Source organism: Portunus trituberculatus, chromosome 42 (assembly GCF_017591435.1).
Source record: "Portunus trituberculatus isolate SZX2019 chromosome 42, ASM1759143v1, whole genome shotgun sequence".
Lineage (NCBI taxonomy): Eukaryota > Metazoa > Arthropoda > Malacostraca > Decapoda > Portunidae > Portunus > Portunus trituberculatus.
The window spans coordinates 675,237-683,672 of record NC_059296.1 but is presented as its reverse complement, the minus strand read 5'-3'; the positions used below and the strand labels follow the sequence as shown (position 1 = coordinate 683,672).

At 30.2% G+C, this 8,436-nt stretch overlaps 1 protein-coding gene across 3 annotated transcripts in view; it reads right to left on the bottom strand.

Annotated features, from left to right (window-relative positions):
• Positions 1-228: 228 nt before the first annotated feature.
• LOC123517823 (double-stranded RNA-specific editase 1-like) overlaps positions 229-8,436 on the bottom strand; it is a 106,424-nt gene continuing 98,216 nt past the window's right edge. For 2 of the 3 annotated variants that reach the window (XR_006678605.1, XR_006678607.1), the window contains one exon: positions 229-395. The gene's annotated coding sequence lies outside the window, so the exon portion shown is untranslated. Of the gene's footprint in view, positions 396-6,538; positions 7,916-8,436 lie in introns of those variants that run through there. The other variant, XR_006678606.1, reaches the window with a different exon arrangement.

Sequence of the window (8,436 nt, the reverse complement as noted above, 5' to 3'; positions counted from 1 at the left end):
TAGTAGTAGTCGTAGTCGTAGTAGTAGTAGTAGTAGTAGTAGTAACAATATGAATAAAAAAATAAACATTAATAATAGATAATAATAATAATAATAATAATAATAATAATAATAATAATAATAATATTAGATGGCAAAAATAATTCTGATTTTGAAGCAAGATTTTATCTGCATCAATAACTCTACTTACGAAACAACTGAAGTATCTAGGATAATGATAACAAGATGTTCTTATACACTTCTATTGACAACAATGCAAATCTTCAACACAAAGTATAATAGCTTTGGCACATTGAGTAAAGTACATAAATTATGCAGGGCTGTCATGGGCGTAGATCCTGAGAGGACATGGAGTGGTGAGTGGTGGGAGGGAGGAATGTCCTACGCATCCATTCCTGTGATAACCGAGTGGTTTATCATCAGAAAAGGGTATAACAGGTAAATTGTACATTATATACAGTACAAGAATGTTCTGCATGTATGTAGTAATTAAATTTTCTCTTGTTTGTCTTATACCAAACTGTCTGTGTGAAGGGAAACATTGTTTAAGGTAGATTGCATTAGAAAAAAAAAAAAAAAAAAAAAAATTGGTGAGTTTTAGTACATTAATCTAGACAAGATCTGCATTATGATGTGTTATATTCACAAGAATGTGCTGGATAATGATGAAATGTACAAACTGCCAACAAAATTTATATCATAGCAAAAGGAGATGCATTCTTAACATGTTAATGTTGATTTTAACTGAATTAAAGTTATTCTTATATGAATTATATGATAAACTTGAAATATTCTGATAACATAAGAAGTTTCATAATGAAGAGGTTCTCACACTGAGGAAAATTTTTTAGTCATATAATATTATGTTTCTATGAATAATAAACTTTACCAACATTTCCTTGTTCATCCCTCCTATGTAGTTTAAACATAAATACTACTTCTATTTATTTGGAAGGTCATCCCCCCTCCCACAGTAATAAGAGTAAATCTACACCAATGACGGCTGCCAATATATATCATATATATTTCAAGGAACCTTAATCAGAACATGGAATTACCTTGTTTGAGCTTCTAAAGTTAATTTAAACATTGGGCCACACTTCATGGCCTTAATCAGTGCAAACAAGAAAACAAACAAGAAAAAAAGAAAGAATAAAAGGTTGTCTCTCTGCAGAGACAGCTGCCAGGTCAAGTCTACATCCAGGCTTGTCAGGTCAGTTACCATTTATAGAGTGAAATGAAATGGTGATGGAAGAAGAAAGAGTCCAGAGCAGAGGCAGATTAAATATAATAATTTGATTTATTTTTCCACCCCCAATAAAAAAAAACTAAAATACAAAGATAAATAAATAATGTACATGCAAATTCAAAGGAAGTACAAAGCCACAACAATTTTCTGTAATACTCGCAACAACTGAAAGGTCAACCATATTGCTGTAATGGCTGCCTCTAGTATTATATATATATATATATATATATATAATAAATAAATATATATATATATATATATATATATATATATATATATATATATATATATATATATATATATATATATATATAAACAAGTAAATAAATAAAAATCAAATTGAGATGGTACTGAATGATTACAACTTTCTCTTTCAGATGGTAATAACAAAATAATAATAATAATAATAATAATAATAATAATAATAATAATGATAATAATATTATCATCTATGATATACAAAAAGACATAAATGAATGTCACTTTGCAGCAAGACATTATTTGCAAGTTGGTCACTGCAAAAAGAGCAAGTCACTAGATATAATTTTAGATCTACAAAAACAAAATTAACAATCAATTTGCAGGATGTATGGCAAGTGTGATAAACAACACATGAATAATTGAATAATATCCTGGTTATATAGCATGATCTTGATTACTGCTTTTAACTATGCCAGTCTGGAACTCCAGAATATAATTTAATTTTAAGTATTATAATATACGTAACTTCAGTATCCTATATCAACAGTTGACTTTTCATTTCCTGAACTCCTATGTGAAATTCAATATCAAACAAAATATACATTTTTGTCCCTCTTTGTTTATCTTTCTTTTGCTTCAAGTCATAATCATTTCATTCATATAACCTAATAGCATTTCTGGCATGGTTAAATGTTCTAAGAGATCACACTTTTATATCTGGTTGTCTTTCAAAGTCATAAAGATGCACAAATATGAATTGTAGTCCTAATCTGTTGCAAACAACAACTGTGTCACCACACCTTACAGAATGTATTATTGGAATACCTGAGAGCATACATTGGGAGGCTATAGATATGTATCTAAAAAGTGTGGAGCTGAAATAACATTAATCCAAAAAATATCATGTGTGTCCTGTGATAAATATTCTCCACAATAACATGTAGTTCAAGATGCAGAAGTATGGAAATACTAATGCAACAATTTTATATCAAAATCCTTTGTAAAACGTTTGAACAAATATGGGTTCATGACAATGGCATTTCTTTTTCCAATTTTGCACATGAAAACACTAAGATGCCAATCATCACAAATTCAAGAAAATAGATTATAAGATTCATTAGCACAATTCTGAAGGTAAATTCCATGTTCACTTATCTTAGGTATTTGACATCTCAGTGAAGTCTTTTATTCTCAGATCTCAGGGCAGGACCTCATATTGCATTGGTTCACCTTGTACATTTACCTTTCCATTGTACAATATTATTATAATATACTAAATCTGATCATTCAAAAATTCAACAATAACACAACACAATCTAACACTTACAATGCACTGCATTTCTCTCACAAGAACCGTACAATCTACTTTTCATTTATGAAGAATTCCTTATTTTCAAGTATCAAGTAAGTACTTTTCCTCAACCTTGATCAATCATACTGAAATTGTCTTATACCTTCTGCACTAATAAGTATTTTCCCCTTGATATAATGATAAACTAGTAAAAAAGAAAAAATACAGTTCTTGACTTAGCAACCCATAGGAACATGGTACTGTACAAAGTTTCTGCATGCTTATGAGTGTCTGTACTTGATAAAGAGCCTTGCCTTGGAGGGAACACTATTTTATACTCTGATCTCTTGCCTTTTCTTTTATTGTCTCTTTTTAACATGTGGACACACACACACACACACACACACACACATACAATTTCACCATGATGATGGCAGAGAAGGGAGGAAAAAAGTAAGAGTATGATGCATGACAAAATCATAACAGCAGAACCATATAAAAAATATAAAAATTAGGTTGTCTCCAATACAGCCTCTAGCTTGTTTCCTTTAGTTCTAAAACAAAGAATAAGAGTACAAGGAATGCCACATATGAAAAGAATACAGACAGGAAGATGAAAGGAATGAAGAAGTTAAGAAAGAATTTTTTAAGTACAGATAAGTTGCAAACTTGGAAGATATTATAGTTCCTTCAATTGACACTTAACATACTGATGTATGCACATGCAGTTAAACACAAATTCATACTTACAAACACAAACACACACATACACACACACACACACACATGAACACTGCTTCACATATATACACTTATGGGTGTGAACTGTACAATTACATTCATGTATGCTGAGAGAAAAAGACACACACACACACACACACACACACACACACACACACACACACACACACACACACACACACAAAAGCTTATGACAATAGCACATAAAATTCAGACATGTCCATACATGCAACTACAATTATAAGTAGATGCAAAAAATAAATTAATTAATTAAAAGTAAAGTAAATGAATGAAAATTCAATTAATAAAAAGTAACATCAATTAAATATATGAATAAAAAATTACACCATAATATGAGAGGAGTTGATGTCACTATTTTCTATTCATAAAACTGTTTGTGTATTTTCACCTTACTATGTCAACTAAAGCTAAATTTCACAACGAATCTCAGTGTTTTACTATATGATCCATAAAATAGAAATTTTCTTCATTGTCTGATACAACCCATCTCAAAGATGAAAAAACTACACATTGCCTACTTTCCATGTAATAGTAAAGTATCCCTGAATCAATTATTGTCTACGAAAATGGAAAGGATCCTTGAATGCAAAATATGTTGTCATTGTGACTATCTACGCATGTTCTGATGATGATAAAAGGCTTTTTGGCTTAGTTCATATTAAAACTTTTTATTCCTTATTCTTGTACTTCATCCTATAATTGTTCCTATAATAATGTTACTATCAGTGGAGAAAAAAATACTTGGTTAATCAAGATGTCTAACTTCCTTTTCCAATATATGACTATATGATCCATAAAATACACTAATAATTATTGATTACTTAACATGCTCTTTCAAAGATAACCAAGAAAAATATGTATAGTAAACTATAATGTGTTACCACAAGGTGCCTTAGCCACTTCTCTGCTGGTTTTTACTTGGCTACTTAGAATGGATATCTATAAGCTTAAATTTTTCCTCATCCTATGAAGACGACCATAGTGCAATTTAGTAAAATTTTCACTATACATTGCACATATCCTGCTGCATCCCCCCATTGCTTAGAAATATCACACAATACCTCGCCATACACATGACACCTTTATGAACCTATGCAACCTATACTGTAGTGTGTTATTAAAGAATATATAAATAACAAATAATAGTAATGATGAAAATATAATCAATCAATAAAACATCTTTAACTTAGTTCCATATCATATAAAGTTCATTATAGAAACAAGTGACTATGGTATTTATCTTATGACTTACTACTGAAAATAAAGAAAATAAATAAGAATAATAATAACAATGATAAGAATAAATGATTTTTTACATCCCTTTTCTCATCTTCACTTATCATTTCTCCCTCCATCACCAGAATATAGGAGCATGAAATTATGCTGCTCAAAATAATGTTCAATTTCAAAGAATTTAACATACAATTTAAAGCAACAAAGTCAAAGAAATAAGATGGATATGTAAATCTACGTATCTGAAAAAATAACCACATAAAATAATAAAAATAAATTAATAAATAATGTGCAGGATATTATTACTTACTAAAGCTAATATTGTTATGCCTTATACAACTCACTATGAGTACCTAATAATATACAGCTTTAAAATTAATTTTGTACGTGCTTATGAAATGGAAATGTTCTGGGCTTTGTGGCTCCAGATTTCCCTTCCATGAGAATCCCAGACTTGAAAAACATGATTAGCATTATGTGATCATATATTCTTAATTTGTGTATGTTATAAAATAAATATCTGATGTATTCTACAGAAAGGTAAGCCTGAACTAAATGGATAAAAAAGTTGCACCATATCCATGTTTGTACTGTTGAAGGAGAGGCTGGAGTAAAAGAGCTACCATGATGATGTAATGTCCCACATCATTACCGGACACCATTACAATATGTGTGTGTGTGTGTGTGTGTGTGTGTGTGTGTGTGTGTGTGTGTGTGTGTGTGTGTGTGTGTGCGTGTGCGTGTGTGTGTACGTATTTACCTAGTCGTAGTTTTACAGGGCCTGGGTTTTATGCTAGTGTGGCCCCGTCTCCATATCTACACTTATCCAATTTTTCTTTAAAACTATGCACACTCGTTGCTGACATCACTTCTTCACTCAAACTGTTCCAAACTGTGTGTGTGTGTGTGTGTGTGTGTGTGTGTGTGTGTGTGTGTGTGTGTGTGTGTGTGTGTGTGTGTGTGTGTGTGTATAATCACCTGGATATGTGAAGAGGGATGGAACTATTAAATCTTTTCATGTGTTATTTCTATTTTTCACTGAAACTGCAAAACATGGAACTTTGTCACTTAATTCACATGGGATCTATTTTGCTAAATAAATAATTGATGTGTTTTTCTTTGTGACAGATTATAGCAAAAAAGTAACTAATCTTATTTAAATTACTATAAACTTTGCAATGAGTTACTTCTTGTGACACAGGAAATACCTCAGTGAATTAAAGATTCAGTATGTTAATAGATTACATGATCAATAGAAGGCAAGTGTCTTAACTATATCAACTAATTTATACAATTGGTGGGGTATGCTGATATGCTACTTTATGTAAAATAATTTAATTTCTATCTATAGCATATATCTTGCAATGTTGATTATATATATATATATATATATATATATATATATATATATATATATATATATATATATATATATATATATATACACACACACAAAGTAAATAGGATGCAAATTTTTTTTTTATAGAATTAGATGTGAAGTGAGCAAAATTATGACTGACGTGAAATTTCTCATCATGCTGACATATTTGAATTTGCTGTGCAGCTTGTGACTCTCTCTAGTGACTCAGGAGTATGTGTAGTGTGTCAAGCAGTTTCAAGCAGTTCAAAGTAGGGATTCATGTTGAATTGAGTGACTTCTGCATAAATTCAGAAGCAATATTTTGAGGGCACTTGGCATGCATTGTTTATGATGGATTATGATGCAAAAATTGAGTCTACAGTGAATAATGTTTTGAATAGTGTTTGTATCTAAGTACCTAGTGTGCAATTATATATAGGAGAAACTTAGATGGATTTTTATTAAAATGAGAATAACAACTTTTTATATTCTATTTCATATGCATATTGTATGCCAGTAATGCAAAGGAAAAAATACATAAAATAACAAAAAATAAATAAACTGAAATTAATAAATGTGCTCCAACATGAAGATGGTTATTGGAATTAAAAGGAATATCAATATTTACTAGATCTATCATGCAAAAAGATATCAGATAAAAAAAAATGTATCAAATGGAAATATTTTGATTATTCATGTTCATAATATCTAAATAAAAAAGTAAGTAACTTAAGTTTAAATGCATAATTATATGCAGTTAAAAAATCAAAGTGGCACTTCCAATCCATTTTACCTATCTAATAAATGAATGAATCTCTGTTAAATCAATTATAAGATGTACTGTTTTTCAGCAGATTTAGCCATTCTAGAATGTTTTAAGTTTATGCATATTCAATATAAGAGTTTAACTTTGAAGAGTAGAATAAAAAGTAAATATAGTAAGTGATTACAGTGAAGGTTAAGATCACTGATATACAATAGAGAAAAGGCTGACAAAACTTTAAGAAATACACAAAGAACTATGACAACAATAGGACTTGCACTTCAAGACAATGGTAACAAAACACTAAATACTGATTCTGGACTTTCCTAAGTCAGAAATTCTCCTATCATATTGGAAAGCTTGTAAGTAATGTATTGCATTGTTGCCTGCAGTCAGAATTATGTGAAGCATTTGGATAGTACTCTACATATGTACTAGACGAATGTGAACTGTACAATTTTACGTACACAGCTAAATGCAACATTATTTTACACTCATGTGATATAACAGTGCCTTGCTTTCCTAAATAATATTCTACAATAACCTCCCTTGATGATCAGTTACCAAATCAAAGTAACTAAATTATATTCAAGCACTCATAGCATTACTGTTATTTATTTTATTTTCAGCATGTTCCTGATGGAAGAGAGATATATCTATAAAAAAAAAAGGAAAATGTTGAAGAGAATCTGAATTTTATGACATGGTCTTGAGTCAGATAATGAGTAGCATAAGAGACATTCCTGTAATTCTTTTAACCATACTAATAACTAACTTTTATGCATCAATTGTTTCCAGCTGTACAAGAAACACATAACTCACTGGCTTTTGTGTTGCATACTTTTGTACTAATTAAATTTGGTTGGATATAATAAACATATGTAAGTAACTTGCCACATCATAAACCAATCTGATCTTGCTTGGAAATTTAAAATGTCTAAATGTCACTGATAATCATGTTCTTGAATACATTCTCAAACCAACAGCCTTACACTACTATATCACTCTCTTTTACTAGTATATTAGATCCAGCATCACAGTTGTCCAACACATACCCTGAAACAAGGCCACAGAGTACATATTACATGTACTGCATACTTGTTATTAAGGCAAGAATAATTGATAATGCAACCTTAAATTTCAAATTAACATGTTTGTCTTTGCCTAGGTGATGGTACGGGGTTTGAATCCCAAGGGGATAAAATTCTACACACACACACACACAAAAAAAAAAAAAAAAAAAAAAAAAAAAAATGCAAGGTTACTTATTAGCTGCATGATGTGTTCTGAGGCATTCTCAAGAGAATGAAGGCAATATGTACAAGGGCAGCTTTATCTTACTGCTGTATCCTTATATCTTGCATTGAATTACTTAAAATTTCAGTAAAGATAAACAATTTAACAAGTTTATGCAAACTTGAAAGGTAGACTGATGCAATATATACTCTTACTACCAAGTTCTATCTATACTTTTATGTATGCTTTGTTGTTACTTAATTCTGCAAGTTATAGTAACTTATTGACACTTTTGACATTAATAAAACAGGATGCACAAATTGTAGGTGCTGTTTCAATAT